Here is a 7,135-nt window from a genome sequence, read left to right as displayed (position 1 = left end):
TTAGTTTTCAGAATTGGCTGTATTAGTAAGATGCCTTATGTGGGGCTTTGAAGTTGCAAACCATTGAAGTATCCTTTTAAGGGCTCTTCTCAAACAAATAGAAGAGCCACTTACATTTAACTTTACTTCCTTTGAAAACCCCCGAATTGACCAACTCTGATCTAAATCACTCCTCCGTTTTGCCAAGGTGAGGCTTTAACGTTGTTTCATTCCTGGGCCTGGGGTCAGGTTTGGAAGGATCGTCACCTCCGGCCAAGGGCAGCCGTCCTTGAGAATTTCAAGATGCTTCAAATATTGCCGGGTTGCCCCCGACCCCGTGAAAGATTCACGTAGCTTGTGGGAACAGGTTTTCTATTTAAATTGCATCCTGCCCCCTCTTCCCACTTGTGTTTGAGCTTCTGTTTCCACATGGGGCCTGGTCTTCCCAGTGTCCCAGTTGTTGCTGATCTCCCGTGCTTGTTTCTGTACTCCTGTCTCCTCAACGTGCCCTTACGTACTTCTGTCCACGCTCTGTACCTCTGTCCACTGAGCAGCGCTGTTGTAGTCACAACAGGAGCATCCGCCGCAGCCCCAGAGACAATTCTCTCTTGTCCGCAGCTGCTGTTAATTAATGACGTACACAATAACCAAATACACATTGCAGAAATCTGGAGCAAGTGCCTACATTTTGCTATTTGTGGCATTACGACGGAGCCATGTACAATAGAAAACGACAGGACTTGTAAACTCGCCACCTCTTGGAACTGAGGACTCTTGAATTGTTCCCCTCAGGTGATTTTGCTCGTGGGACTGTGAGTTGCCTCGCTCTGTACAGACAGCCCTTTTGTGTTCTGGTATGTTCCTTTCCTGTTTGGAACTGTAGCCAGGGGCCGGGAGTTTCAGCTTTCACTGTACGCTTTAAGCAGAGCAGCTTCCTCTGTCAAGTCCAGGGCACGATTTGATTGCTAGTTCTTTTTTGGGGGCGGGGGGTTCCTTTATCTAAATAAAATACGATGTAATTAAATGCTATGGGTTTCCCTCATTTCACCTTGATTCCGTTTTCATGGTCGTCTTTACGGTGATGCTAGCCACAGGGCAGTGTGGGAGTTGGAAGCATCTATGGGCTCTCAGTGTGAAGGGGCAAAGGATCTGGTTCCTAACCATTTGGGGTCCATTTGAATCTCACTGAACCGCCTGGCTGACCTCAAAATACAGGTGGATGTACACTTTCTGGATAGTCTGAGAACCCAACCAATAGCCAGCGTTAAAAACCCTTCATCCAATATGGAATATTAAGTTTCCGTGACCAGTTCCCATGTCGGTCTGGAGGTGGAACAGATGGGCAACCCAGCCCAGTGCCCGTACACATGCCAAGTGGCCAGTTCCCCTTGAACACTTGCCCTACTGCTCCTAGCCTACAAACCAGTCCACAGTGGCCCTCTACGACAGGGTTTCTGAGACTAGAACTCTTTACAGGAGGAGAAAGCCACCTCTCCCGAGGAGTGGCTGGGAGTTCCACACTGCTGAACTGGTACCGAGCAGCCAGCCCCGTGTGTAACCCATTCTGCCACCAGGGCAGCCTGCAACAGCCCTTGGGTCTAGAGGTGACCTGGGGCCCTGCCTCAGAGCTGTGATGTGGCAAGGACACAGGTCTCAGGCAACCAGGACATGGGAGTGGCATGATGGTGATAATATACATGCTCCCCCCCCCCCCTTTTTTAATGCTGTCTTAAGAGGGCTTCAAAAAGTTTGTGGAAAAAATTTTCGTATCTTAATTCCCCTTTTCCATGGACTTTTCAAAGGTGACTCATCAGAAATTAAACTTTTTTTTTTGAGATCTAGACATACTTTACAGTGTTTCGCAATGCTGAGGAAAGTTATCTTGTAACTGTACCAATTAACCCGTTGTTCCTTGGCGTTAAAATTTTAATGGTAGAGGATAGTTTCAAATTTTCTTAAAGTCTCACAATACTACCAATGTTTGGAGCCCAGAGGGAGGGTCATTTCCAACCCCACATGAGCAGCTCCATCCACAAACCCAAACCATCCAGAGGAAAGGAGAGAAGAAAGTTCGTCTCAGTCAAGTATTTAGTCCAATGTACTGGTGCACCGAGCAAACACCAGTCTCCACTGCCGAGGCCAGAAGAACTGGATGGTACTTGGCCATCACCACCAACCACTCTGACAAGGATCACATTAGAACATCCTAGAAAGAGCAGGAGGAAATTGTGGAACAAACCTCAAATCATGAAAGAGGCTAGGCTGATTGGGCAGCTAGAGATGAGTGGCATCCCCCACACAACGGCCCTTCATCACCTTTCACACCTGGACCCCCCATATGATAGTCAATCTTTTAAGAACACAAGAGCATTGTGTTTAAGAACACCGGAGTGATGGTAGTTTGCGGGGGACCGCAATGGAGGGGCGGAAACAATGTGCATGGATTTGGGTTGTTGAAAGTAAAAGCGATGACCTATTCTGTAAATCTCCACTTCACTCGGGCTAAAAAGTGAAAAAGAAAACAACAAACTAGGTGCCATCCTGTCGATTCAACTCAAGAGACCCTATAGGACAGGGTAGAACTGCCCCTGTGGGTTTCTGAGATAAACTGTACAGGAGTAGAAAGCATCGTCCTCCTGAGGAACAGGTAATGGTTTCAAACTGCCAACCCTGAGGTTAGCAACCCTACTCATAGCCCACAGACACCTAGAAACCCAAAACCCCACCGCCATCAAGTCGACCCCAACTCCTAGCGACCCTACTGGACAAGAGTGGAACTGCCCCTGTAGGTTTCCCAGACTGTCACTATGGGAGTAGAAAGCCTCATCTTTCTCCCTCTGAGCATGCTGGTGGTTTCAAACTGCTGACTCGAAACCAATCAGCACTGCCCCAGGGCTCCTCCCAACAGCTCCAAACAGTTTTTGAAACCACGTGGTCAGGTCCGTCCTCTGAGTTGCCCCTGGATGGGTCCTACCTGCTAACTCTGGCCAGTGGTGGTGTGCTTCAGTTTGTCTCCCAGCCTAGCCAGCGAGAGTCCCGTTTCTTACATGATGCAATGGGACTGTGTGAAAAGTTCCCACAACAGGTTATTGAGGGCTATTCCTAACTCTGAACCCTGTGCTTTTCCCTCTTGGTTCTACTCATCATCCCCGTACTTCATCTAGTTAATGAACGTAAAGCCAATCCTCTGAACTAGCCTGATTAATAACCCACCTGTGCTTGGTCCACCTTATCCCTGGCAACTGCAAGGGCTGGCCACATTCCTGAGCAAGCAGGTAGGGCGCCTGCAAACGCTGATGCTGCAGAGGCCAGGGGTCCATTTATGGAGCAGGAGGTCAACTAAGTCATTAAAAAAATCCAGCAAGGAAGATGTGCCTTGATTCTCAAGGAAGGGGGGAGGGGATGTTGATACCATGCTGCTCTACTTCCCAGGTTGGCCCCCCCACTCCATGGCTGCCAGCAGTGTGACCAGAAATGAATGAGCTGGGGATGCTAACTAAACATCCTGCCAGGCACGAGCCAGCCCTTCCTAAGACAGGGGCTGTTCCCTACCTTCCCAATGGCATCTAGAGTGTTGAGAACTGAAACTGCAGGCTGGGGACTAGTACACCAGCTATAGCAAACCCGGCCAGAGCTGACAGTGCCTGGATGAGAGCAGTGACAGAGGTTGGGAGTTCGGCTGCTAGCTGAAAGGTTGATGGTTCTAATCTCTGCGTGAGAAAGATTTGGCAATCTACTTCCTTAAGGATTTATGGCGAGTTCTATTGGGTAAATCTGCTACACAAGCCCTCTTTGGAGTATCAAAACACAAGGATGTTACTTTCAGGATGAAGGTGGGCCTGACCAAGCCAAGGCATTTTCCATCCATGTGTGTGTGTGTGTGTGTGTGTGTGTGTGTGTGTGTGTGTGTGTACGTTGGACATTGAAGAAGGAAGACCTTAGAAGAACCAATGCATTTGAATTGTGACGCCAGAGAAGAATATTGAAAGTGCCCCAGACTGCTAAAGAGACAAACCAATCTACCTTGGCAGAAGTAAGGCCAGAGTGCTTCTCTTAAGAGGAGGGTGAGGCTTTGTCTGACAGACTTTGGACATGTCAAGAGAGACTAGTCCCTGCAGAAGGACATCATACTTGATAGAGCAGAGGGGACAGTGAGCGAGAGGAAGGCCCTCCATGTGATGATTGACACGGTGGCTGCAACAGTGGGCTCAGGCATAGGAACAATTGTGAGGATGGCACAGCAGTGAGCAATGTTTCCCTCTTTGCACATAGGGTTGGTACGGGTCAGAACCCATTCAATGTCACTATGAGTTGGAATCAACTTGTTAACAGTAGGTTTGATTGTTGTTGCTTCACCACTGCCTCAACAACTCACTGCCCGATAAGCTTCCTAAACCACCCTTTGGGCGCAAGTATCCATGGGATCCCACAGAGGAAGCTCTTGAAAAGAGTGCCATGCTCACAGCGGCCATTCTTTATTAGTTAAGCTAGTAATAGCTCCAGAAAGTCTGGATTCCATGAGACTTGAAATTCTGTTCTGAATTTACCCTCCTTTGATGGGGATTCTCCTAGAGAATCATTCATCTGAGCCTTCCGTAGTGGTGGCTGGGCACCATCCAGTTCTTCTGATCTCCTGACAAAGGAAGTAGTCATTTGTAGAGGCAATGAACTCAACAGTCCATCGTCCCTAGTTTTTTCATCTGCTCTGTGCCTTTAAACACCCATCCGGGCAAATCCTTTACTCAGATTGTTGCAGCATGTCTTAAAATCTCCTGCAGTCTTGGACTTGGTGACTTTGATGAGGGCTTGCTGTTGTTGTTGTTAGGTGGTACCAAACCCATCCCCACCCTATGCACACAGAACGAAACACTGCACAGTCCTGCGCCATCCTCACAACTGTTCCCATGCCTGAGTTCATAATTGCAGCCACCTTGTCAACCCATCTCATCGAAGCCCTTTCTCTTGCTCACTAGCCCTCTGCTTTACCAAGCATGCTGTCCTTCTCCAGGGACTGGTCTCTCCTGACAACATGTCCAAAGTATGTGAGATGAAGTCTTGCCATTCTTGACTCTAAGGAGTCCTCTGGCCTTCTTCCACGACATTCATTTGTCCTGTTAGCAGATCACAGCTCTTTGCATATTCTTCTCCAGCATCACAATTCAGATGCATCAACTCTTCTTTGATCTTCCTGATTCCATGTCCAGACGAGGGCTTAGGTTTCACTTACTCTGTGCAAAGCAGCTTCCTCATTTCTGTACTTCATTCTCAGTCATTAGAGAGGGAGAGGGAGGGAGAATGAGGGCGAGAGCTGCTAACTTCCAATGAACTGCCATTCCTTGACTGTTTCTCTTGGTTGATACAAATGGCACCGGTTTCCCTTAAAATCGTCTAAGTTGCATTCGCTCCAAGCATGCCCTCATTTCATGCTCTCATCCAGCCTGTGTTTCCTTCCTCCTCCACCGGCCGTCTTGTCAGCATGTGCAGTCAGCCAGCACATTCCCCCCAAGGAGACATGAAGGCAGACAAGTCCAGTGTGGGGAGGAAGGAACTGGGTGCTAAGAAGACCCAACCTGCAGTCTTCCCAGCCACCCCAGATCCACCCCCACCCCTAACCCAAATTTCCAAACCAGCGGCCATCAAGTCGATCTGATTCATGTACCCAAGTAGCACTGTGGCCCAAGGGCTTTTAATGGCGGTGATGTTTCAAAGGTAGATAGTCAAGCCTCTATCAGAGGCATTTCTGGGTGGACTTAACCCACCTAGATTTGGGTGAATAGCTGCAATTAGCTGTTTGGGCCATTTAGGGCCCCCCAGTATCTCCAAATCCTTGTATCTCCGTCAAGTTGATTCTGACTCATAGGCACTGCATAGCACAGGTTCCTAAATATATTTGGTCTACCATCCCTCTTTAGGGAAAAAAAATAATAACTCAGTGCCCTTGACAATTAAAAACTTTAAAAAATAAACTTCTGTACTATAGCCCTGGTGGTATAGTGGCTTTGAGTTGGGCAAGATCAGCAGTTCAAAACCCCTGGCCAGCTCCTCAGAAAAAAAAAAGAGGCTTTCTATTCCCACAGATTTAGTCTCAGAAACTCACAGGGACAGTTCTACTCTGTCCTGTAGTCACTGTAAGTTGGAATCAGCTCGATAGCAGTGATAGATAGCCCATAACCCAGGATAAAGTGTAGGCATCTGCTTTTGCAGCCTCCTCATCCCTATCATTCCAGCATGCCCCCACCCCAGGGCAATGCATTGGGAAACACTGCTAAGTAGAATTCCCAAAGCTGTGAATTTTTACTGAGGAAAACAGAGTCACCTTTCTCCTGTGGAATGGCTGGTGGGTTTGAACCTTTGACCTGACAGTTGGCAGCCAGCTCTGTATTATCCATCCAGTTCCTGGTTGTCTCTTGCCACCTGGCTTCTGACCCTTGCCTGCTGAACCTCTAACTGGAAAGAAAATTCTTTAACTAGTCTACTTTATGTTGCTAGAAATAAAACTTTAGGCAAAAGTTGAAACTGGGAAGGCTCTGGAAGATGCCCTAGATAGTGGGATGTACACTGTAATTGCTGTCTATAGACACAAGCTTGTGCTATGACACTGAACAGCTCTAGGGCGGCGGGAAGCTTCCAGATGAAGACAGACTAGAAAGAGAGGCCGGGAAGATCAGTCAATGAAAACTTTATGGACCCCAGGTCTGGCTGGTTCCAATGAGCATAGCGTCCCCAGGGCGTGACCCAATTCAATGGCAGCTGACAGTCCAATGGCAGTTCCCTTGGATCCCTGCTTTTTTATACTAAGAATGATCCCACAGGTGGCCTCTTCACAGACTTGGGGGTATTCGGTTACACACTGCCTATATACGTTTAGTTTGCACTTACAGACTGCAAGGGCGTGTGGAAGGAGGGGGAGGTTGACCTGCCTCTCCAGCGCTGCCTGGCCTCAGAGAAGGAAGCTTGCTGGAAAGAGGTTCAGATCCCTTGCTGGGCCCGGGTGGTTGTAATCTTGAGCAAGCAAGTTGGAACAAGCCCGGGCTGGCCGAGTAGAAGAGCTCGAGGGATGCGTGGAAGAGCAAGCGTGGCGCTGAATCAAAGCGTCGCTCCTGGCGCCAGTGGCTGCACCAGCCAGGAGCCTGCTCGCCATGCAACGCTGGGCGTC

Source organism: Echinops telfairi, unplaced genomic scaffold (genome assembly GCF_000313985.2).
Source record: "Echinops telfairi isolate 266 unplaced genomic scaffold, ASM31398v2 ScPeMD7_3533;HRSCAF=4204_0, whole genome shotgun sequence".
Classification (NCBI taxonomy): domain Eukaryota; kingdom Metazoa; phylum Chordata; class Mammalia; order Afrosoricida; family Tenrecidae; genus Echinops; species Echinops telfairi.
The sequence above is the reverse complement of the archived record's forward strand: the minus strand, read 5'-3'. Positions refer to the sequence as shown.